Source organism: Pavona decussata, unplaced genomic scaffold, assembly GCF_977016875.1.
Source record: "Pavona decussata unplaced genomic scaffold, jaPavDecu1.1 SCAFFOLD_114, whole genome shotgun sequence".
Taxonomy (NCBI): Eukaryota; Metazoa; Cnidaria; class Anthozoa; order Scleractinia; family Agariciidae; genus Pavona; species Pavona decussata.
The window spans coordinates 4035886-4062274 of NW_028145528.1; the positions used below are offsets into that span (position 1 = coordinate 4035886).

The 26389-nt window shown below is 38.3% G+C and overlaps 1 long non-coding RNA gene and 1 pseudogene across 2 annotated transcripts in view; one reads left to right on the plus strand and one right to left on the minus strand.

The window, feature by feature from the left end:
• LOC146470303 (scavenger receptor cysteine-rich type 1 protein M130-like) lies at nt 1–24335 on the plus strand (annotated as a pseudogene). Its single transcript, XR_014867081.1, has 12 exons — nt 1–50; nt 342–506; nt 1311–1661; nt 3277–3615; nt 5537–5860; nt 6191–6565; nt 15643–16002; nt 16602–16937; nt 17766–17885; nt 18228–18353; nt 19206–19310; nt 20962–24335. The product of XR_014867081.1 is annotated as a scavenger receptor cysteine-rich type 1 protein M130-like (transcript).
• Nucleotides 23253–26389, minus strand: part of LOC146470304 (uncharacterized) — a 7128-nt gene continuing 3991 nt past the window's right edge. The window contains exon 2 of the long non-coding RNA XR_014867083.1: nt 23253–24761. This is a non-coding gene — a long non-coding RNA (uncharacterized LOC146470304). The remainder of the gene's footprint in view (nt 24762–26389) is intronic.

Below are 26389 nucleotides of genomic sequence, written 5' to 3' on the forward strand. Positions count from 1 at the left end.
TCACAGTTTGGCACGATATTCGAGCGATACCATGGAAGGGCGAGTTGATGGTAATTACCGTGTTTTTTGTTTATAAGTTTAATAATACTTTCTGTTTTATCTTTAGTATGTTAATCATAGGATTCTAGTGTACATAATTGAATGGAATTTCAATTCACGGCACTCGTTGTTGACTGTTGCACAGCAATGCGGATAGACAGCAATGGAAGGGCCTCCGGGGCGCGTATGACAGGAAACTCAGTCGACACAATAGATAACTACGTACAACGCATTGTTTGTTTGTTTGTCTTAAAGTAATTCTTTATTAAAGGTATTTGCAATGATTTCCCCTTCCTTTTCAGAGAGAACTTGTACGGCTGATTTAACGTGCAAACTTTCGGTGTTGTTCAGTCGCGGAGCAGAAAAACCTTTTGCACGGGTTTTAGTCTCTCAGTTTCTACAGTCGCGGAGTAAAATGATCTCCTTATCGACCTTGACATTTTTAAGGCTTGTGATGTTATATTCTGGTAAGTATGCCATGGCTTTCTCAATGAGGGTTTTTTTCTAATATTGTTGTTTTTAACAGTTTCAAGAGAGTGCTATTGTTGTAGTCAACTGTAACTTCCCTTTTTAAGGTCAGCAGCTGATATACTAATTGAAACAAGTAACGTAAGTTCTTTTCATATTTATCAGATAAATTGGACTAAATTATTGAATGCTGATTGGCTGAGACAGAGGGTTTTTTTCTCAACCTTGAGAACATTTTGGTATTCAAGAGGGCGTTGTAACTTGATAATAACTGGCTGCACATTACTTAAAGTTTTATTACCGAGTCCACGTTGCAACAAAGGCTTCACGTATTATTGTAGAATCTGGGATCGCGTCTACGCCGGCCCACATCGCGCCGGTTTTGAAAAAATTCTGCCTGCACCGACTTTGAACCTTTTTTTAACATTTGAGCTAACGCTATTACACTTAACAGCTTTTTCAGAAATTTATCTTGGAACAAATGAATGCAGTTGGTTAGTGTTTGTTGTTACCAAGGCAACTTGTTTTTTACTCGGGCTTTGTTCGAGGCACTTGTTCATGAACTTCCTAATATCGGTGTAGTATAAAAGAAACCCTGGAGTGAATTTCGAACAGACAAACGACAAAACAATCCATACATATGTTTTATACTTACAACGCAATTCACCGAGAAGCATTTTGCATTCTTTAACTCTCACGGTGGTTTGGCCATTTAACTTAATAGTTTAATCAAATTTTACACTCGCCTATGAGAAACAAATTTTCTTAAAAAATAAAGACTGTTGCTTAAAATGTCTTTTCAGACACGCATGTTCGCCTAACTGGTTATAACGCGACCTTCGCTGGTCGCGTTGAAATATTTTCTCAAGGAGTCTGGGGACGTGTTTCGACTTATGATTCTTACGCACCTTGGCGCAAAAAGGAAGCTGCAGTTGTGTGCAGACAGCTTGGTTTCCCAGGCGTCATCACTGCATTGAGTTATTCAGCGTTTGGGGAAGGTTCGGGGCCAATTTTGACGTATCTTATACAGTGTGTGGGGACAGAAAATACTTTGCAACAATGCCAATATCGGGATTGGGTCAACAGCCCGTTAGCTACAGGAAATGAAGTGGGAGTGATCTGCAAGACTCATGAATTTCGTCTTAATAAGGGTGGTAAGTTACTTTGATGTTCTTGCGAATTAGTGGGAGCTTCCCGATATATCAACAATAAAATCAAATACAACAATGCCTCTTTCTGTCATCCACCGTTATGTTAATTATTCCTTCTATATTAGACTGATGTATGAAATCTTCGTAGAGTGCTCAGCTACTGTTGTTGATACATCGAGAGTGCGCCTTAATTGTCGGTAGTCCGTGTAGCCTAGTCATTATGTGGTTATAACTTGCACGAATTGTTACAGAAAGTTTCACGGCTTTGCGCTAAAGAACTCTTCAAGTGGTGTGAAACATTATATCAAAAAATGCCATTTCTTTGGCAGTGGCATGGGTAAAAGGGTTAATTTGCTCGACTGCTCGTGACAATCACATTGTTCATGCCGCGCATACACAGCTATGTTTTCGTGGTGACCTCTTCAGATAAGCCTGATGATTTCTTGAGATCCCCTCGCCACATCTTTTCTGATACTTTTGTCTTAGATTAATGTCAGTTTTATGGCAAATAAAGGTGATGACGATGATGATGATGATGATGAGGATGATTATGACCAATTTTTATAAATATGAAAGAACTGCTTTCTTTTGTTTGCTGAAATTATAACAAATTGCAACAGAAAGCCCGAGTCCGTCAAATAACGTTTTAAGCAGCCTTAAAAAGCAAAAAAAAAAAAATTGCCAAGGAAAAAGCATTTACACTTGCTAAATATCTAATTAGTATCATCACCAGAAGGCGGCTTGTTATTGGAAGGGAAATGATGCCTCAAGTGTTTGCGCTTTTCCAGACGCGAAGGAAAAGATTTAAAAGACTCGTCTGTTTTCACGCTAATGAAATTTTTTACGGTAAACCAAACGAACATAACTGCTATGAGAAAAAACAGCTCAAGAATTGCGTTTGAAGTAAGGTAAATAACTTAAATTTATCACAGAAGATGCATTTACAACTGAAGCTTTAGCTTAATTAAGTAAATTGTATTTCAGGTATAATTTCAGCGGAACATTTCTCCTGCAATATGCTCAATGACGTCGAATATTCAAATTAGAGTCTTCTTCGAATCAAGTTGTAAACTTAAGTATACTCTGCAACTTTATTCTTTTTGAAATTCACGAAAGAATTTTAGACGTTTGCGGGCCGCATGCTTTTGAGAAAATCCCAAAATTACTCGTATTTCTCTCCATTTCGTGGCCTTTTGAAAATCTTTGGTAAGATAAACAAAGAGCAAGTCTACTCGGCTGCCTTTTTCACGTAATCACCTGTGGGAACGAGGTTGTCTGGCTGTGCCTTTTTCAATACATTACAATGTTACTTCTTGAAACATTAAGTCACGCAATCCAGATTCGCTCCATTTCGCTCTTTACACGCGACTCGTTCCGTAGCATACACGATCTGTAATTCTGTGGGTGATCCACATAAAATGCAATAATATGTAATAAACATTAAACTTAGTTAAAGAAAACATAAGGTCGCTCGAAATAGCCCATTGGTTTTAAATGTCGCGTGGTCAGTAGCAACTAAATACTGACAAATTGACAACAAAAGAGTTGCAAAACAGTATATTCTCAAAACTGAAGAAGCAACTAACATGCTATTCAAAATTTTGCCTTTGTAAATTAGATATTCCAATCCGTCTGCAAGGCTCCTCAGTACGCAATGCTGGCCGAGTAGAAGTGCTGTACGCAGGGGTTTGGGGAGGAATCAGCAGTTACAACTGGGATATGAATGACGCTATGGTAGTTTGTCGCCAGCTTGGTTACCAAGCCGGAGCACCAGCAGCTTTGAAGAACGGTGTTTATGGTCCGGTCATCGGTCCAGTGTGGCTTACCAATCTTCAATGCATTGGAAGCGAAACTAACGTCATGGAGTGCACTCGTGATCAGATTGGAAACAAAACTGAACTACAGAGGCCAAGACAAATTGCCAGTGTAATTTGCAGTGATACAGCCGTTCCAGATGGTAGTTGATTAGTATCCTTTCCTTTCTGTTTATACGATGAGTTACTTAGAAGTCTAACGCATGTATGCTCTAACATATGTTGGTTTCGTGAAAAATAAATTATTGCCCATGATCACCTATCCCAGTTAACCAGACCAATGGCATACCATGTCCTATGGCAGACCCAATGCCCAATACGAATGGTATCACGAGGTAATCGGTCGCGATATTGGAAGACCGACCTATTAATACAACGTATCTATTAGTATGCAACCTCCGCTGATTTGGGGAAAAATTAAACGCAAATGATTATTGCTGACGATACCAACAAATGGGTTCACCATGACGGTCACCTTACTACCAGCAAAGATGAATCGTTTGCTTACGGTAACCAATAGGAAAGTAGATAAAGTCAGTATAGAGTCCTAAAGTGATGACGTCATAAAAACTAAATTTACTCGGAAAGAGCATGACGATCCCATACAAATTCTTCTAATTTTGTCTCAGTTCCTAACGTTAGGAACTGAGACAACATTAGACGGGATTTGTATGGAGTCATCGTAGCATAACAGAGCTAATATCTTGCCCCCAAATTGCAATAAAATGATGATTTTTGGCAAGTAGGTATTTTTCATTATGCTCTTTCCAAGTATACTAACAAATCCCATAATTTTAAAAATTCAAATATTTGTGACGTCACACTTTAAGACTCCATGTTGTTGAATACCGACCTGTTCAAATCAGTCTAATTCAGTATTACGTCTGAGAATCGGTTTCTTTTCCATTCGCCGGAATCGACACGTTAGTTAGAAAATCCAAACTTTCCTGAGCGAAATGTTTGTGATCGGAGCTAGCCACAAGATGGTTCATGTCTGATAAGATGAGGGCATGTTACGTAGAGTTGAATATGATGCTATCAAACCACATCACACTCAAAGGCTTATTGGGGGACGTATTTTCAGTACACGGTTTTTGGAGACATGTTTGGGACTTCGACAACTGACAGCTTAGGAGACGGTGGTCGTCAAATACAGGTTCCACTTTAACAACTAGAAATGGGGTCAATCAAATGTTCCTTGCCGATAAATTAAATCAAACTTGATAAATTTTTGACTCGGTAAATTTTAAACGACTTCTTAAGCCATAATAATAAACCTAACCATATATAAATCGGGTGACATAGGATCACGGGATGCAAATACACAGCATCACGTGATGTATATCACGTATACAGTTGTTCATCACGTGTAGCTGATAACACAATTCCACGTGATAGAGTCACATAGTGTACATGATTACACCGTATTACATAATTCCCATGTCACATGGGCATTGTTAAGAACGCTCTTTGGGAGCCTCCATGTTGTTACATAAATGCCGTGTTTGTAAGAATACAATAGTCATTGAAAGAGGGTGCAAGAGTATGTAGTTGAAAACAGAAATCATTTAGTGATTTTGCCAGACGCAAATCAACGGATAAGCTGTTCAAAAGTGCCGCAACATTATAGCTAAAGCGTCTTTAAGAAAGTTAATATGAGGCAATGGAATAATACATATCACCAGTCTCCATTTTATCCGCAAGCCAGCGTGTCGTCGGAGCGCATAGGGTACTGTCAACAACAAATTGAAAAAATATGATGAGGAAAAAAAAGACTCTTACTTAGGCCTGCCATCAAACAGGGCCAAACGTCTTCACCAAAGCCTGAACCAGATTTGACCCAATTTACTGCCTTATGTGCCAATCCAATTATCACATACCTACCGCCTACAATGAGCAATTATGTCGCCTAAAAAACGTTCTTACTGATAGAAAAGAAGGAAATATCTAGCTATAAAATCTACAGCCTTCAAAACAATTATTTTTCTGAGATTTTCTGAGCGCTGTATATTTTCAAGTTTTCAAGTAAGGCACTAATAATGATTATTCCCATTTTATTTTCAGGAATGACGCTAAGGCTACGTGGGTCACACCTACCAAACATGGGGCGAATTGAGGTTTATTACGCTGGAAGTTGGGGCACAATTTATGCTTCTGGCTGGGACAACAACGACGCTACAGTAGCTTGTAGGCAGCTGGGATATTCTCTAGCCTCCATGTCAGGCTACAGACTGTTTTGCTCTGATGATGTTCCGGTTTGGTTTACAAACTTCCGGTGCCTAGGAAATGAAACATTATTGGATCAGTGTGCTCGGGATTTCCCAAGCCATGCTTATGGCGGAGGCTATTGTGCGAATGTTGCATGCTCTGATCGAAAGATTGATGCAGGTGAAAATAATTAACAGCAAGTTTAGTATATTTTGACCAAGCAAAATAAAATAGCCTTAATAATGAATAAGATCATCAACATCCTCGCACGGGTTAAATCCATTGGGAAAACATTTAGTTCTACTGCTGAAAAACTTAGTATAGCAAGCGCTTCTTCACCTTTTGTCATTTGTCTTTTATTTAACCACTCCCCTTTTGTCCTTGTTTTCCCACAGCCTAAACAATTCAACCAGCCAGTTTCCAATGTAAAAAATACGAGTAAAACAAGCTTCAGTGTCACCAGCATCCTTCAACTATCTAAGAAAATGATTTCTTTTTTAATTGCACTAGGATATCAACTGAGATTGAAAGGTGCTCCAGTTCCTCATGCCGGCAGATTGGAGCTTCTATATAAAGGTGTTTGGGGCACCATTCGTCAATTTCATCATTATTTTTCATGGGGTCATCGTTTTCGAATGACTCCTGAATCAACTCGGGTCATATGCAGACAGCTGGGATTTTCTGACGCAATCTTGTCTACTGGATGGTCTGTATTCGGCCCTGGAACAGGACCCCAATGGTTTACAGCTTATTCCTTACGATGTTCGGGAAGCGAAACCAATATAATGAATTGCACTTTGTATGATCGACTTCGATTTCAGCTTTATGGTAGTCGGGATACCGATGTCAGTGTGGTCTGTCAACCAAACGATCCTCCCGCTAACGGTAAGCAACAAAGCCAGATAAGACTACTTTTTAGAGTTTGTGGTTTTGGCACGTTGCTCGGTCTTCAAAATTATGATGATCTATAATAAGAGAATTTGCAGTTTTCCATACTCGGTGAAAACGTAGTGTCAGGAGCTTAGTGTCTAGAATGTATACAGGGTTTTTCTTTCTCCTAATCCCCCATAAATACCAAGAAAATCCTCTGTCTTCTTGTTTCCTCAAAAATCATACCACCATTTCAATCAATAATAATGATAAGTATAAAAGTAATACCAGAATCCTTTGCACCTAAAAACTCGCAAATACCCAATAACTTCCCACAATAACTGTATAAAATTTCCGCGCGCTGATCGGCTCGTAGCCGACTGTCTCAGTAAGAGAATAGTACAAACAAAAAAGGACGTCAGATGCAATGCACTTGCTCAACGGAAGATAAATTTTTCCGGGTTATTGTAAAAAAACAAATCGACGGCAGTTTTCTATGGCCTAAACTCTTATAGACCAAAATGACGCCATAAAATGTTCAAAACTTGGCATTTAAACTACTTGCCTGCTGCCCGTGGTTCCACTTAAGTTTTTAACATTTTATGACGTCATTTTATGGTCTATAAGTGTATTGACCATTGAAAACGTCTGTCGATTGATCATTCTGGTAAGACAGGTCAATGTTTGTAGAAGTCGCAAAGCTTAGTTGCCCTCGGTCCCATAACAGTCAACTAAGGGAAAGTTAGAGAGTGCAAAGTGGCTGGTTGACTACTAAGCCCTGAAGTAATTTAAAAAATCCAAGTGCCATTTTTCTGGCTATCGCTTTTTTAAAAGAAGCATTAGCCATATACAGTGCAGGTAAGAAATTATCGATCAAACTAGAACTAGACCCTAACTAGAACGGAACCACGACTAAGCTTATGGGTAGCTTAGGTTTACAAGAGGCTGCTATAAACATTCATTTTTCAAAAGGACAGTGTCTAAATGGAACCGCCTCCCAGCGAAGGTGGCCCGGTTTGACTCGTTAAGAGGTTTCAAAGCTGCAATATTACGTCTTTACAAATTTTGTATCTTAGGAGTTCTTTTAAAAGTGCGGTCCAAAATACTTAGGATTGAGTGTGCGACCTTTGTCGTAGGGCGATCTATGTGTAGAAATGCTTGTATACGTCGATGCATTAACACATGCATCGAAAACAGCCCATACCGAAGCTCATTAGATACTACAATCCTGGCCAGAACTTTCGGGACACTTGGCCTCTTTTTACTTAAAAACATAAAAATTCTTTTCCCCCCCTCCCCGCTCCCCCTAAACATTGTTGAGAGTCAGGAGTTAGACATGGCTCGAAAATCTTGTACATTTTATCAACTTCAACATTGTTTGGGGGGTGGGGGGATAAGTTTCTAAGATTCTTTTGGGACCTTAATCGTTCGGTAATTGCGTAATTTCAGAACAAAACTTGTAAAAAACGCCAAGTGTCACAAAATCAACTGGCCAGGATTGTCTGAAAATGTTCTTCGTCTAAAACATAAACAGTGTCACTTTAAGAGATCTATAAACTTTGATTGCAACAAAGGCAACACAGTTTCGTTACTTTGCGCTTTAAATGCTGTTGAGAATGGGGACAAATCACATTCCATAGCTCATAAGCCTGAGAAGAGCAAGCGAATTCCGACTGCTTATGAGCAATTCCTGAAAGGTTAAGGTTACCCTATACCTTCAGAGGTGTCTCGCGTTTAAGCGATGCAGCGCGTCCAGTTTAAACTGTAGATACCTAAACCCTAATATCAAATTAAAGCTTATAGAGCAGGCTATCAAACTATACCAAGAATTTTGAAATAAAGTGAATTGTCGAATTTTTCACGACCTCTAATTGCGAGCGTCCGAATCACCTTTTTAAAGCTACAAGTCAAAGTGAATTTTGTTTTTTGCTAATTTAATTTGCTCCTCAGTTTCCGGACCCAAAGCGCTAAAAAATCGTGTCTGCGTTTTGCCATATTCAATCGCAGTGAAAAGTTATAGAGCATTTTCGAAAGAGGATGAAAAAAGTGTGGAGTAATCGTACAAAAATCGCTCTCGGAGAAAAAATATTTTTTGGAAAGAAAAAATTCGCAGACACGTTTTTGTTGTTTATATGTTAAACTAGCTACTGTCCAAATTTGAAAGCAAACGAACAAATTCCTTTTGAGTTTTAGCTCTTTGAAGTGGTTCCTCCAAGTGAAAGAAATTTATTCAAGAAAACAGCGCTAAAAATTCGGCAATTCAAATTATTTCAAAATTCTTGGTATAGTTGGATAGCCAGCTCTTTAAGCTTTAATTCGATATAAGGGTTCAGGTATCTACAGTTTAAACTGGACCCGCTACATCGCTTGGACGCGAGACACCTCTAAGACACCTCTGAAGGTACCGGGTAACCTTAAGAAAGATTTAACGGCGTTTTATATATTTTACCCACAGAACTACCAGTTCTTTCCCATCTTTAAATTATTGTCAACCGCTGCATGAAGGTAAAGCCAGTATAAGCGTTTCGCCCTTAACCCACTTAAGCCAGCTCTATATAGACTCAAAGGGGGTTCCTTCTGCAGCGTTTGTACTTTGTACAATATTGTAAGCTGTCTCGTTTCATTAGAAATGTATTTTCGCGACCACTGTTCTTCTGTAAAGTGCGCTGAATTAGCCTAAATAGTGCATGCTGTCCATTGTGTCTTTAAGTGTGCTATTCGTCCTTGAAATGTGACGTATAAGGCCTAGATGAAAGCATTATGTCACTTGAACAACACTTATAGTCACTTTTTTTCAGTCACTCGGTATGTTAAAGACAAGCCGGGAGAATTTGCAGCTACAAGCATGTCTTTCTCTTAGATGCTCTACTACAAGCTATTTCCTTAAAAGGACGTCCGCGCGAAAAAGTTCTGCCCCACAAATATTTTTCATACTTTAGGTATGGTCAGCTAATAAGTTATTGATGTCAGAAATGCAAAAAAAACTTGGGTCATCGACTTCGTTTCAGAGATATAGCGCTGGAAAAATACCCTGATTTTGAAAAGTTGAGCCTTCGTAACTCAAAATGATCTCCAAAGTTTTAAGTTTAAAATATTAAAGATGGCTAACTGGAGACAAACTATTTTAGTCAAATCTTATCTAAGGGTGTATGTTTCGTAAATTATTCCAACTGGTGTCATCCTCGTAATTAAATGCAGCCCTCAAAGAGGACATTCGCGATCGTCACACAGCCAAGAAAAGAGAGCAAATCGATGGCGCGTGGACAGAAAAATAGAAAATAATCAAACTTCTGCCCCATAGATTTTTTTCATTTTTCCCTGAAACTTAGACAATTGATAAAGAAAGTGATCAATTGAAAAAAAAGTGGGGGTCACCGAACATTTAAGAGAGTTATAAGCTAGAGAAAGTAATCGCTGTGGTGACAAATTTCCAAAGTCACGTTTTTGCGTGACAGGTCAAAGAAGCACTGGAACCTAAACAAGGTTATCTATCCCATAATTCACAGCTCAAAATGGTTGCTCGAGTCAATGTTTCCGCAGCGGGGTGACAATCTACCACGGGCGAAGAGGGAGGGTGAGTTTTCGTTCCAAAATTAACTAGTCAGCGGTGTCCTTGAACGCTGTGGTAGGTATTTGACGTTTGGGAATATGTGTTGTATTGATTCCAAGTGACGGGGATGAATAAATGGGGCTAAAATTCAAACCAAGAAAAAAAATGCTTCGATTATGGGGAATGTTTTGCCTCCCAATAACAGTGTTGTCCACAAATCGAATCGCGAATCTATGCCATAACCCGGTATTTACCGAAAAGAAATAACAGGCCCGTAGCAAGGCTAAAACAACTGAGGGGGTGTTCTGTCGCACTTTGTAATAATCATCGCACTTTGTAATACCTGTCGCACTTTGTAATAAAACTGTCACACTTTGCAATACCTGTCGCACTTTGTAATAAAACTTGTCACACTTTGTAATAAAATAGCTGTCGCACTTTGTAACAACAAGTTGTCGCACGTTGTAATAAATGAAGCTGTCGCACTTTGTAATAAGCTTTCAAATTTCCTTTGAATAGGATATTTGGTAGAAAATATGAGTTAACTAATCCCCCAGGGCACAAATACGTTCTTCCTTGATATTTTACTCTACATACTTAACTGAGGGGACTAATGCGTTTTACTCCACGCTTCTTGCAATTGTTATTTTGGAGATCACATAGCTTGTTTAGCAACGATGGAGTGTAATAACTAAACAGAGGGGAAATAACTCCAGGTAAAAATAAAAAGATGCCCGAGATGGTTGAGTCCAAGTGTCAGTAAGGGAGACGGAGGCTTCAAGTGACTCGCTACTTGTTCTATATGAGGAGTTTTCTTCTTTTTTTTTTTTTTTTTTTGGAGGGGGGGGGGGTAGTCACAAGATTTTAAATAGGTGCTACAATCGTGGCTTAAAGTCGAGATAGCTTGGACACCATTACAAGACAAATACCACAGTTCTTCGAAACATACACGCTACGCAGTGTAAATGGTCGATAGGTCTGCACGGTAAATAATCGAATTTATAGTTGTATTGTTCTTCGCTTGGTGTGTGCTGAGGTATTAGTAGATGGGAGTTGCAGTGAGGTGTGGGCCAAGAAATAAAATACTGGATAGATTCTATCTATATTCTGAATATCTGCTGCATTATGTACTCAAGATTGGAGGAATGGTCCTCGTGGCCTTTTTGATGAAGAAACTCATTTTTTCACTGCTGCCTCTGGATCAAAATCCAGAACTGATGGACCCTCCAGTGAAATTCCCATGAGATCTTCAAGGGTTTCTCCATCAAGGGAGGAATGTGAATCATTTTTTATTCTATTTTGGGCTGATTATGCCCTTTCCCTGCTGAGCAGCGGAGATAGGAAGAATCAATACGATTTCAAGCAAGTGGAGTCCATCTTTGAGATCACCTTTGTCGGGTTTCTTTGTTAGAATGGTGGTCAATAGATCAAGCTATGCTTACCTCTTGAACTGAACACTGACCAGAACCTTCAAAAAGATCCACTTGGGTGGAATGAATGCAATGTGACAGCCTTTCCCCTCGAGCATTGGTCGAGACCATTGTGTGAGATGTACAAATGCCCCCTGCCCTAGATCGATGAGGTCATTTTGAGGTGTGGGTCACGCATAGTAGACTAGCATGTCTGTAACTACTTGGTTGGGAGCCCCCCATGGGAGTTGCATCGATGTAGTTTTACGCTGTGTGCAGTGAAACTACAACACCAGCTTAAATATTTCTGATTCAGCCCGAGGCTACAGTATTTGTGATTTTCAGTTTTGACCTTGAATGGTGATTTATTACAAATATGTTTTAAAAGCCGGTGTTACCGCAGACATGGAAGTATACTCTAAGGAACAATTCTCCCCTGTTTTGTGTATGTTCGTTTTCACAATAATCTCGATACTTATTGATATTAAAACGTTTTCTCATTAGTCGCTCGTTATTAGGGCTTGTAAAGACGGATCAAACACCCCTCAAAAATTAACCAAACAAACAAGAAAAGCACCACAGGTAAACCGGAAAAGAGATCGCAGTCAGAACATTGGATTCGTTTTTCGTACATTGTTGCAAGTCGTTTGCTTAGACTAACTCGAACTGGGTTATGCACAAGTTGAAGGCTACAGACTGAAAGCTATGATGAAATGCAATAAAAAGTTTGACAGAGTGTGCTGGCAAAGTCCACTCCCAGACAGCTGGCATGGAAGAATTCTCCACAACGATCACAGCCCAACCAGTCCTCATTGTCATTCTGTTTACGGATCTTACAAACTGCACTGTTGCGACCTCTAAAAATAGGAAACGAGAAACCATCGTAAGTAATTGTCTGGCATAACGACAGGCAATTTATAGTCAACGCCTTAACATTAAAGATTTTCGTTGCATTTTATTTTCTGCTTTTCAGCCCCAATCCACACGCCTTTTGCAGGGGCGGATCTAGGGGGAGGATGCAGGGATGAGATGAGATGACCTGCGGTTTTCAACTGGTATTCTGCAAAAAAAAAAAAAAAAAAAAAAAAAAAAACTACGTGGTTAATTAGTGTTGACATAGAGCAAGAGACGAGTGTACCCCTTCCTTAAAACAAATCCTGGATCCGCCCCCCCCCCCCCCTACTGTGGGTTATTGTCGTTGTTAGAAAAAGGAAGTGAGCTTACTTGTTTATGTCATCGTAGCAAGAGCCAAACAGCGTTGAAAGAAGTCTTCTGCCTTCTGTTTGCATATTAAACTGAGACGTGAAGTCAAGCCCTTGAACAAGACATCGTGAACACTAGAGAAAGTAAATAGATAAATTATCTTGTATCTTCTTTTCACTTTTCCATTATTAAAATTAAAAAAAATTGACAGAGAAACTTTTTCCCTTACTTCGTCCACTGAAGACTTCATAATTGTCGCTTTAAAACCTTGATCTCGCCCGTTTAGTTTTCCCGCCAGATTGCGAAAATGTGACATAAATAAGGCCAAAAAGTCGACCGGAAGCGTCCTCACAGGAAGCTCGATCATTTAACCGGACGTCTCTCTTCATTTTCCCAAACTACCGCTGACTTGTTAATTAAACACTGAAAACTCACCCTCCCTCTACGCCCGTGGAAAATTGTCAGTGTGCTGTCAAAACTCTGATCGTTTAAGTTATTTATTGCTATTCTACCTTCAAAACCTATACAGTTGTTTAGCCAATGCCAAGAAAATGCATCTATAGCCGTTAGCGAGGCGAAAATGTGAGAAATAAGCTTATTTATTTACCTAGAAAGGGTATGTGGAGATTGATTGTACACGGGGTTGGTGATCAATAAAATTGCTCTCTTGTAAGGTAAGACTTTCTCGTTTACTATCAAAACTTAAAAAAGCTTAAAGGTGACTTCGATTGACGAATAGACTACATAAAGTATTGCATTTCAATTATTTTGTTATATCGAGAGTCAAGTAAAAATATAAATCTCCTGGCGCGAAATACCCGCAGGTATCAGCGCCTTTTCTTGCTTGGATTCGGGTTTTTACTTTTTGTTACAACCTTAACCCGTCTAATCGTTTCACGTCGAATTTTCGCTTTAAAACTGTGCAACGAAGATGAATTTCCCCGTTTTTCCTCTTTTTAATGCTGTCACATCGGCCGACATGTGTGTTTACCTCCGTGTATCGTCAACCATGAATTGCGCGTGACATTGCGTTGCGTGTGCGCTACTTGCGAACTAAAGATGCGCATAAACAATTAGCGCGAACGTCCTTAAGACACCCCAGAAAATGTGACCACTACCACCTTGCATAACTGAGGTATTTTGTTCGGAAAACAGGAAAAAAGCACCCCCTTATAGAAACAGAAGCTCATTAGCAGCTAAAATGTTGATTTGTGCTATTTTCTGGTGATAAAACAAGGTTTAGGGGCCATTGGGGCCCATTCTTCATTTCCATCCTATCTCGGACAATCCTGGCCAGAAATTTGGGACACTTGGCCTCTTTTTACTTAAAAACATAAAAATTCTCCCCGCCCCCCCTAAACAATGTTGAGATTCAGGAGTCAGACATGGCTCGAAAATCTTTTACACTTTATCAACTTCAACATTGTTTGGGGAGTGGAGGTGCAAAGGAAATAAGTTTCTAAGATTCTTTTTGGGACCTTAAACTTTCAGTAGTTGTATAATTTCAGAACAAAACTTGTTGCACCACTGTGTCCGAAACCAATTGGCCAGGATTGTAGTATGCATGAGCCACGTCATGCATAAGATTGCTTGACTGTAAACTTAAATATATGCTCCCAAAAGGGCTTTTCAACCTGTTTCAACACATTTCAGCTTCGCAGATTTCACTTTGTTACGATAACTAGCTCAGTGATGGAAAGCGACTGATGTGTATTTGTGCCTGTGTCCCTGAGACGGATCTTTTGATGTGTGTGGAACGCTTTGAACGGTGACATGAACCTTTTTTCTCTCCACGTTTTTTAAACACAAAAAAGTTATTAAAAAAGACACACAAGCGTCATTTTTTAGCTCGGTGTTGATGAGCACTTACCGCAAACTATCCCTGTTTAAGAGTATTTTTGTTTACTGTAATTTTATTTAGTCTTAAAAGAAAACTCCACTCTTAAAATAAATTAACGGTCAATTATTGAAAATACGATCTAATTTCAAATTTCGTTGGTAAAAAAAAAATAATAATAATTCTCTGTAGGACAAAACAGAATTTGATTATGGCCTATTTTTATTTTTAAATTTCCCGGGCGCCGCCATCTTGGCTTCCATGACGTAATACGGTTGCTCAATTGTTTCACAGAAAAACAACTTCTGCTTACTAACAATAGCGGCAGCCGTATGATGTCATGAAATCCAAAATGGCGGCGCCCGGGAAATTTAAAAGCGAAAATAGGACACTTGAATGACACTCCAACGTTTTGAACTAAAATTTAGAATTTAGACACTATTTTCAATAATTTATCTTCAATGTGTTGTCGGAGTGGAGGTCTCCTTTAAGGACGGTTTCTACTTTTGCTACTGCGAATCCGTTCTGCGCATCTTCAGATGATCCGAGAAAGTCAGTTTTTTTAACGGCGATGCGTGTTAAAACAGGGATATTTTTGCGCGGATTCTAAGTACACGGGAAAAGCAGATCTTGGCAAGGGTTATCGGGATACGAAAAGAAAATAAGGGGTAACCACGCATTTTTGAAAGACAATTAAGCTTCAATTTGGGGGAAAATGCCATACACTGCTTTGTATTTTAGCGCTTTTTAGAATTCTTGTTGCTTAATTATCTCTAAGAAAATACGTGGTTACCTCCAATTTTCTTTTTCGATTGCTATAGCTCTTGCTAAGATCTGCATTTCCCGCATAGTCTGCACAAAACTACCTCTGTATTAGTAGGCACTGTCCTAAATTTTCTTTCAGTTTTTATTTAATTAATGATAATAATAATAATAATAATAATAATAATAATAATAATTGTTTTCCATATTTTAATTAGTAATTTAGGTAAGGGTACAGTATTAGATACACTAAATGTACGCCTCTTCGTTCGATACACAAAGACATTTTTACTCCAAGACAGATGACTTCACATATTTCTTTGAATTATAGATTTTCAAGCTCGTCTAATGGGAACCAGTCTTCCTACTGCCGGTACAATCGAGATCCTCCATTACGGTGTCTGGGGTACCATATTTGGTTATAACATAGACATACTCGTGGGTCACGTGGTATGCCGTCAGTTGGGATATTCTGGTGCTGAACAGGTTTTCCACACAGCAGTGTTTGGGCTAGTGAAAGGACCGATGTGGATATGGGATATACAGTGCTATGGCAACGAAACCAAAATCTCGCAGTGTAAAGTAAAAACGTTCGATGACGTTACTTACCGGTGGCTTCCTGGCGATTATAGTAATCCAGGGTATGCAGGTGCTGTAATTTGCAGTGGGGTGAATTCTAGCGTTTCTACAGGTTGGTTGTTGCTTGTTTTGACAACGAATCGCATAAATATCCTTTGAAACTGCGAGTGCCCAATAACCAATAAACCACGATCTTGTAATCTTAGGGTAATTTAATAAAATCCAAGCCGGCCTGCTTTTGTACTTAATGCGATATTCTTCATTTTCCCATATTGCAAAAGTTGGAGTAAAACATTTTACGATAGAAAAGTACAGATGTTCTTCAAAATTATGACAAAACGTTAAAAAGAATAAACTGTAATTCGTGTTTGAAGCTTCAGAAAAAATAAAGTATTCGAAAATTTCAATACTTTTATTAAGATCTATAATTCAAGCGTATCATTCTGACAACATATACGAAACAGTAATTACACAGATCCAAGACATAAATGGTCTTGGAATTCTCTTGTGTTATTGATACAGAATATCACTGCAGCCCTTCCTCAACTTGAGACAAAACCTTTTTACTTTTACCAGACATTTATGCCCTTCCTGCCTCCCCTACTCGTGTGCTAGTTATGAACGATTCCTGGATTATGCGACCTCAAACTAAAGTTAGCTAATTTTAAATTTAATATATACTTACATATCTTATCATATTTACTTTCAAAGACTTAGACGTGAGACTGGTCGGCGCATCAGTCCCTAATGTTGGACGAGTAGAGGTATTTTACGCCGGCTTCTGGGGCACGATCGCCGGCCCCTACAACTGGAACATAAATGATGCTCACGTGGTGTGCCGACAGCTGGGATACCCTGGAGCCATTTCATCAGGATACAGTAATCAGTTTGGTTTTGGTACAGGGCCGGTTTGGTTTGATAATGTGAGATGTTTGGGAAATGAATCTTATTTTGGACAATGCTCAAAGTATCTCTATGCACAATATAATGGCTACACTTCATACGTGTCAACTGCTTCATGTAAATTACCATACCAATCAGGTGAGAGTGAGAGGTCTGTTGATGCATCTCAGCACTAACTTTTTCGATGTTGGTTAAAAACATTACTTTCTTTTTAAAATGGATAAATAACAATGTGGTTTGAGGCAGTACTGGATGAATATGCCCTGGAACGTGATTAGGCGAGGAATGTGAAAGAAAAGCCTCGCAGTGATGTTTATTGTTTCAGGCTGAATTTTAATTTATCGAAATTGGGCTATTAACATTCACTGGCATTCCGTCTTATCTTAGACGTTATTCTTAAATGGCGGCTGATTTGTTATTCTTTTCGATATCCGTTAATTAGCCCTACTAACGTCATTTTAGAGTGAAAATTCTACTGAATTTTGCGCGTACTAACGAGGCCTAAGTAAGGCTTCTTTTCATGAAAACGAAAGAACAATTTATCTGCGGCCAGTTATGAATTGGTTGTTGTGAGGATTTGTTATTTAGTGGATTATTAGTTATCCGTTGTTTATTATCTATATTGCAATTTCAGTGAAAGATTTACCTTTAATTAAAGAAAGATAATTTATTTTGATGTAATTATCTTGAGTGACATTAATAGCTTCGTTTAGATAACAAAAAAAGTACTTTTTCCTATTAAAAAAGCGACAACCAGTTAAGACTTCAAAATGTTAAGGGCAAATGTTGTCTTAAGGATCATGGCAAGAAATCCTCGAGGAAGGAAAATTCGTTGTACATGTGACAGAATTCTGTGACTTTCAATTGGATCAATGAAGAAATCCTTGTCATTAAATATTGCCTCATAGTTGGACCTTTTCTTGATAAAAATTCGTTTCATGATTTGTTTGTCTATTTTTCTTTCGTTAATAGTTGTAACGCATCAGAATTGCTCTACTATCAAGTGCGGAACCAATGGAAAATGTATAAACACTGCTGTTGGCCCTATTTGCAACTGCACAGATGGAGTTACAGGTCTTCACTGTCAAACACGTGCGTACATGATCAGTATTTTTGTGATAGTTATCACATGTATTATTGCATTCAGGTGCTTTAACTCTGAAAAACAAAGGAACCCCGAAGAGGGCTTACCAGAAATGTCAGAATTAAACTGAGAGCTCCTCTTTTTTTCCCTTTCGTTTCCAAGAGCGACCTTTATTGTTTTTTCCCAATAGTCTTCCACATTCCCATCGAATTATCACCCCTCACTCGATTTCGATGTTTTTCTTACTTCCACGCTCACGCCCCGCATTCTCTTTGCCCAAATTACTTAAATTCTAGTCTAAAGAAACCAAGTGGTATTTCTTATTTTTGTGTGTTCTTTCTTTAATTTAGGAACATTTGACCCGTGCAGTAGTTCACCGTGAAGAAATGGTCAATGTTTTAGCAATAGCTCTTTGTATCTCTGCACTTGTCCCAAAGAACTTACGGGAAGGTACTGCGAAGGGAAAGTGGTAAATGGTAAGCTGGAACTTTGCCATTATTTATTCTTCAACGATAATGTTCTTTAATCCCTTTGAGAACGTTTTGAAAACTATTTACATGTCTAATTACCTACAGGGAAAACAATGTCAACATGTCCTGGCCATGGCGACTACTCAGTGGTAGTTCCCTCTGCGGTCAGTTGACTCATTTATATCATTTTTTATTGAACGCCTGTAGATCCCTGCCAGAGCCACCCATGCATGAAAGACACCGTATGTTATCACAACGAAACTCATTATATTTGCACAAACGAGAAGGTGAATAATCGATCCCAGACAACTGGTAAGTTTTCAGTCTCGTTTTTGTTCCCTTATTTTCATATCGATTAAAGAAAACAATAGCAAAAACCTGGATCAGCTGGGGGTTTGATGGCCTTATTTTGAATTGCATATGACTGGGAACAACTTTCGCCTTAATTCAATCAAGGTTAACTGTGAGAGACTTCATGTAACTAGTAATAGTGTTTTTTCTTAACGAATTAGAATTTGTCAAAATCAAAATGTGTTGTAAGATAAGGTCTTGCTTTAACCTGCCAAACGGTACCTGTGGTCAGCAGCTTAAGTAGCTCTTGTGTTCTACTACTCAATATATCACAGCACCAGCGGTATACTCCATTGGATAGAAGGAGGAGTCAACTTCGCATTTGTCTCCACTGTTTTTGTTGTTGCTGTTGTTGTTGTTGTTGGTGGTGGTGGTGGTGGTTGTTTTTTTGTTTTGTTTTTGTTTTTGTTTTTTTCCTGATGGTCAGGGCCATGGTGACTACTCAGTAAGTAGTTCCTTCTGAGGTCAGTTGACTCATTTATATCATTTTTTATTGAACGCCTGTAGATCCATGCCAGAGCCACCCATGCATGAACGACACTGTATGTTATCACAACGAAACTCATTATCTTTGCGTCACAAACGAGAAGGTGAATAATCCCCAGACAACTGGTAAGTTTTCAATCTCGATTTTTCCCTTCTTTACATATCGATTAAAGAAACTAGATCAGCTTGGCCTTATTTGAAATGACATAGGGTTGCTAACAACCTTCGCCTTAATTCAATCAACTGTATGAGACTTCACGTAACTCATAGTGGCACTTTTTGTAACGAATTAGAAGGAAGGTCGTCAGGCTGCCCATGTTTCAAGAAATTATTTTTAAACTTTTCTGTTTGTGAATATCTGTTAACCACTGTCATGCTATTGATGCGTATTCAACACATTGTGACACTTCCCAGATATGGTCATGGCGAACTCAATATACGTCGTTCGCACATAACAGATATCCTGCGATGTACGTAGTTTTCGTGCGTCGGGGAGAAAAATGGCAGAGGGCTTTCAAAGAGTAACGACCTCGCAAAAACACCAAACTATTAATAACGCTGTTTTATACTGAACACAAAGGAGGCAACCAAGCTTGCTGTTTTAAAGAATTGTAATGGTTAGTGCAAAAACTGTCAGTGTTTACCTTTCTGTTTATGAACTGGCAAATTAAAGTTCAGCAAAAACGTTTGATATATTTTTCGCGAAATTTTTGATTGTCCCGTATTGTAGCAAAGGCTCAGAAATTGCAAACAGTATTTGTATTTTCTTAGATTGGTTCTCGCAACTGTTAAACAGAGATTTCGACTCGTCTTGACTCGGAGATGGAGAAAAACACCTGAGAAAATCCGAGCTCGTACTGAAGTGCCTCGAGAAATTTTATCTCTCTGGCACACAAAAAGATGGACGGCGCACAAAGTTATTACTCTCAGAAGCATTAGAGCCGCCTGAAAAAAACATTTAGTATCTTAACAGATCCAGAGTTCTTGCAAGCAACAAGGCACTAGATGCGCTGAAGAAAGATTGTGGAACTGCTTGCGTAGTAAACAAAAAAACACTCACCCGAGAAATGGTTAAAAAACTTTTCCAGCCTCCTGTACAGCTCGGCCCACCTGACACAACAAATCCTTCGCAGCTTCAAAATACTGTTGTGTTTTAGCTTTTGAGGTTAGAAATTTGTGGAAAATTTTCCCAGAGTGATAGGCGCACAAGATTCGATCCAAAACGCTCTCGATTTCAAACTTGAACAAAACTGCCGCTTTTCATGCCGGTCCGCGCGCTGGAAAAATGTTACAAATTTCTTTTTTTTGACAAATAAAGTTCGCCTCCAGCTTTTCTGCTATAAACCTGTACTTTGTTATCAATGTGTTGAATAATAAAACAATTATTCTGCTCAATCTTGCAGAATATCGCCTGATTTTAGTCAACAAGGCCTACGGCTTCGTCGGTTAAGTATCAGACGATATTCCGCGCGATTTCGCAGGATAATCGTTAAATAATTGTGAAACGGTGGTAAGCTTAACTACACTCTCAGATCATTCACTTGGTCTGCGATGAGTACCTTGACTTGCTAGTGTGGTCAGTTTGAGGAGAAATATACTTACTCTGCCTCGGTTGAGTTTTCTTAAAAAGATACTTCGCAGATATAAGCAAAAATCTTACTTTATTTTCGTATCGTTGACAGTTATTTTTCGTTACTGTTTTCAACCTTTAGCTCCATCCGGAAAAATTAAATAAGCTCAGCAGTAAGAATCAATCGTTTTGTTTTACTCCTTACAGTCAAATCCATACCAAGAAAAGAAGAAGCAGCCTCCAACTTGTACTTGATTATAGCACTCTCAGTATCTGCTTCACTGATTGTGCTCCTCGTTGTTGTAATTGTCTTCCTGGCCTTTAAAATTCGCCGGCTGACCAAACAGCACACTAAACGGCAGAATCACCCCTCAACGGTTTTCAGTAACATGGCTTTCAGGGCCAATTTGAGTACCGAACAAGATGAAACGCCATCAACTAGCCGTAATGACATCGACTTGGGATTGGGTGGTGCCTTCAGTCTTGGTGAGACTATGATGGACTCAGAACCTGTGTATGAAGACGTTTCTCGACCCCTCCCACCGCTTCCTCCACACCAGAACCCAGGAGAACCAATGCTAAAGGCTGCAGTAAGGCCGAAAATCAGTAATTATGGAGATATAACTGCATCAGAACAAGTGGGAGTTCAATATATGGGGTTGTCAGGAAGACATGGCATAAACGCCAGAGAAAACGTCACTGAGGCAAACAGTTACATGGCTCTGTCATCAGTTGGGCGGTCAAGAGATAACGCGTATTCTACAATGGAGTCTACTCGCGCTATGGCTCCCAACCTAAGACAACTAGAGGGCAAGGGAAAGAAAAAGCAAAAGAGGCAAGAAATCTACATAAACGGATGAAACTGAGTAAACAATGCAGTTGGTTGAAGAGTTAACGAATGACTCAATGCGTGTTACCATTATTTTGGATGAGCAGGTCGATTTTCTGTTTAAACTATTTAGTAAGGATATAAGAGAAATTAAATCCGATCCTGCTTCATTTTTCGAAAGGGACTAGTAAAGCAGAATTACTCTTGCTCCATTTATCACTTTGGTTTTCTGTATATTTCTGAACACGTTTAAACAATATAATCATCTTGTCGAGCTCTTAAGTCCAATACTGAGGACGGCCATGTGCTAAAGATAGCAGTATTTTGCTTGATTGTTAGTTTTAAAATTGACTTTCATTTGGATGTGGTGATTTTCATATGCAGTATACTTTGTGTATTACAGGCTAATTATATTATACATGCATCATCATGGTAAGCGTTGTTAATGCTATTGTCATTGCTTATTTGGCCATATTTTACTTCTTTCGTAAACGATAATAATTTACTGGCAAGTTTTAGTGCGCGAATTAATTAATTGGGAAAGATTCTTTGTAGTTAGTAGAAGGTTACAATTTCTTCTTTTGATTTGGCAATAAAGTTGCAGTCCCTGCTGCGATAAATTGTTAGTAAGACTCATCTACGGATTGAAACTTAATGCCAAAAGAAATCTCTTCATAGAACAAAACGAAAAATAAACTAACCACAAATGAGTTCATAAATTCAACTTTTTTGAGTAAAATTAGCAGTTCAACAATTGATGTATGACAAGTTAGCTATAGTCTAGGTGATAATCACGTCGTCAGTTATGTATCCTTTTTGAAAAATTAAGCAAGAATTCCTACGGTTGGGCGATAAAAGTACTGTAAAAAAGAAATTTAAAAAGATGATTAACGAAGGACAGGTTTGCTAGATTATTCATTTTCAGTCCTAGTATAAGTGTTAGAGGAAGAGACCCCATAAACTGAACGTGATTCGACAACTCATCTCACACAGCACGTTTTTTTAGTTATCGATAACATTTAGTTGTTGACAAGTAAACCTTTTTGTATATTATTCTATTATTTTATGTTATCACATATAAAATTTGTAGGTTATTTAGACAAAGGGATAATTCTTGAAAACCACCAACCCTATATGTTTATGTCATGACATACATGTGCAACAGTTCGTCCAATTTTGGTCAACAATATTTCTCAATCACAGATAAAATGCACAGATACTGCGATGGGTTACACATATCTTGATTTTGTCTAAATGTACAATTACTTCACTACGGCCAACCTTACGGAATGCCATGTTCACCTTCCAGCTGGAGTTTGCTTGAGCTCTGGAGCTCTTTGCTTTAACGTCCTAAGCTTTTCGCCTCTCCTTCCCCCATTAAGGGGGGAGGGGGAGGGTTCTCAGCTATATTAGTGACAGGAATGCGCAAAAACATTTTTTGAGTTTCAAGCTAGTGCATTTTTGGGTTTGAAACTATGTGGTGACTTTTTGGGGTGAGACATTTTTGGTAACGACATTTTAGGGAGGTTGACAATAAGAGGAAGCCAGAGTTCTCATTCTTATCGCAAAGAATCGTATCGTATCAGGGTTTTTCTTTTTAATTGGTACTTTATGGGGTTAATTTCTGAGCCACTGGACTTTTTTTGGTCAGGGTCCAGCCTAATACAACTTTTTAGGTTCTAACAATTTCACGTCATTCGCACATCCCTATCACTAATATAACTGAGTGCACCCCTTTTGGCCTGGAATCCCTCTGTTGTTAACGATTACAATTTTCTCTAGCCAAATAATTTTCCTTCATTTTAATGAAGCATACCCCTTGACAAAAGACACCAGCCTTTCTGTGTTGAAGATCACTTAATGATAGCTGTATCTATTTAAGCGTTTAACATTCAGGAACTTCTCTTTACAATACCTTAAATGTACATATATGTACTGATTATCACAGCTGAAGCACATATACATTAACAACCAGTCACATCAAAAAATTTAGATTGATGACAATAGGCTTTTTGCAGGACGTAGTCGCATGGTACAAAAAGCTGTACAACGGTATATTTTCTTACTTGTGACTGGGTACTATAAAGGGCCTACTATCAGTTAGGTAATGTTGTTACTTACAGTATTTTAGAGTATTATCTTTATTTCCTCTTATTAACACATAATTACATTGTACTAATTTTAATTTTGTAAATGAATATATTACTGAAGATGATGGGGCACATCTAGGTTACCTTAAATATTGTGCCCCTTAGTACGATTGTTATTATGGTAAATGAGAAGAATAGCTAGGTTTTATACATATCCGTAAGGACGAAGATACACTAGTACAAATTACACAAAGTTCGTTTAAGAGCAGAATTGTATTTGTACAATTTATAGCATTTAATGTTATAAATTGACAAATACTATTTTGTTATATGAGCATTAGTACTGAGCAGCGTAATAAGTTTCAGTGCTCTTTTTAAATACTTGTTTCGAAGATTTTTGACCGGTAGATAAAGGAATATTGTTCAAAAAATATTTATCACTTATACTTGGACAAAACATCCTAAGGTTTGTACGAAAAGATTCCATAAATAGTTGATTAGATAAATATATGCACTTCACGTGTAGTAAGTACGTTACTCAGAACAGAAGGTCAGAGAAAAACTAGAAATTTTATCATTGCTTTTAAAAGTATTCGTAAAATAACAAACATGTGTTAAGTTTAGCTATATCGGGAAGTTTCAATAAACGCCAAATTACGTAATGAGGTGTTATCCGTTCCATCAAGGGAACATCGTTTATTATGCGAACAACTTTACTTTGCAATTTAACAACTTTTGAAAGAGGAGCCGTGATAATTAAGCCCTTTTGAAGGGTCATTCAACCCTTTGGAGGGATTAGTCAGTACTTACTAATCTTTCAAGGGATTACACAGTCCGTTCGGTGGATTATGCAACCCCTTCGATTGCGAGAGAACGATTTGCATGACAGCTCCTAAAATATGCCTTCTTGTCAACAAAGGGCCCAAAAAAAGACTTCTGGGCACGTCTAGTTCAGTCACAAAATCATGAGAAACACATTCACGAAAGCTTTGCCTTGTTAAAGCATGTAGTTAGCGGCCCTGCAAGTATTCGAAACTTAAGTGACTGCGTGTTTAACCAGGAAAAAGTATACATGTAGCTACTCATACCTCTCTTGATTCCTGTGCTCATCGAGCACCTATTTTTATCTTTTGAGCAAGGACGTATAATTGAAAGGCTTATTGATCGATACTTGTTCTCACGTTGCATTAGTTATCTCCAAAGGGGGTTCGAACCTTTGAGCTCCCTCTGCAACGATTCTTGTCCATTGTCTATCCTGGCTGCACTTCATTCGCCTTCCATAAGCGTGTAGTCCGTGGCGATCTCTCTTATTAATTTTTTGTCTTCTTAAGCTGCCGCTATATTGTGAGTAAGTAAGTAAGGAGTAATATCGTCATTTAGCGAGAGTGGCACTTAATAGCATGGCAAATAAACCTGTGGCTCTCTTTGCCGGAATTAAAGAAAAAAAATTTCTGTAATTATATAATTAATATAATATTAGACGACAAACGATGTTAAAATATAAACAAGTAACGATTAAAATCCTCTTGTTTAACGTACTACTTGTGAAGGCCGTCCTTCATCTGCAGGGTGTCTGTTATTCTTTTTTTGTGTGTCGTGAGTATCATCTAACTTCAGAAAAAAGATAATAAGCATGATCCCTATAATTGGCAATGATTTCATGGACCATTGCTGCAACATCGAACATACGCTATAGTTCGAACCCCGAGGTATGTGAAACAATAAAAAGATGGAGAACAGCGATCTATTGGTGATCTCATTATAGAAATCGTTGGGAGTAGTCTGTTGGGATCGAAACTGGGAATAATCGATTAATTGTACTACCAATAACACAGGGAATGCTTTAGTGCACTTAAAATTGCCCAGCAAGGTCGAATGCGAGACGTCTCGACCCCTCAACGCCCTCTTCATTCCGCACGCAAAGCTCGGATGAGAGAGATTATTCTTTTTTTTATTAACTTAACAATAACTTGTTATCTCTGATGTCAAGGGTATGTCCTTATGTGAATAAATGTAAGTCTTGATCACTTTTCTTAAGACACGAGGACGTTGATGTCTTCAAACTCTGTTTAAAATTTCATATACAATTTTTTTCAGAGCCATCTTTCACCTGTAAATAATTTATTGTGGTAGGTGGTTAGCAAGAAATGTAAAAAAAAAAAAAATCAAATAATGATGGTCAGCCCATTCCACTCATTTGCTGTGCACTTATTTCGTATGTCAGCCCCATCTGGACCATGCTGTTTGGCATTCAATCAAGAATTCTACCCTGATGTGGGAAGCGTGTTCATGATCAGAATTAAGGTTTATCAGCAATATTCTTTTTCAGTTCAAGAAAAAAAGACGGTAATTTTCAAGACTAGGTCATAAAATACAGCAAATAACAATTAATTTAAATTATTTTGAAAGCACTTTTTTTGTATAACTTGTTGTTTCTTTCAGCTGGTCGAATTGATGTATAAATGTTGTATGTTTTTGTGTCAATTTGCTTGACTTTTATTGTTTATAAAAAACACCTGACTTTTAAATTGTGTACAATTTGCTGTTGTCTTTGTTTCGTTGGCTGTAGACTAAGTAAATGCATCATGCCTTTCCCCTTTCATTGCTTTGTTTCTCAGGTGGTAAGTTTTTGGATTGTTGTTTTCGAGAATCAACGAAACAAAGTGATGTGAATAGGGAAATTTTCACCGGTTTTGAAGGATGTGATCTACTTTCG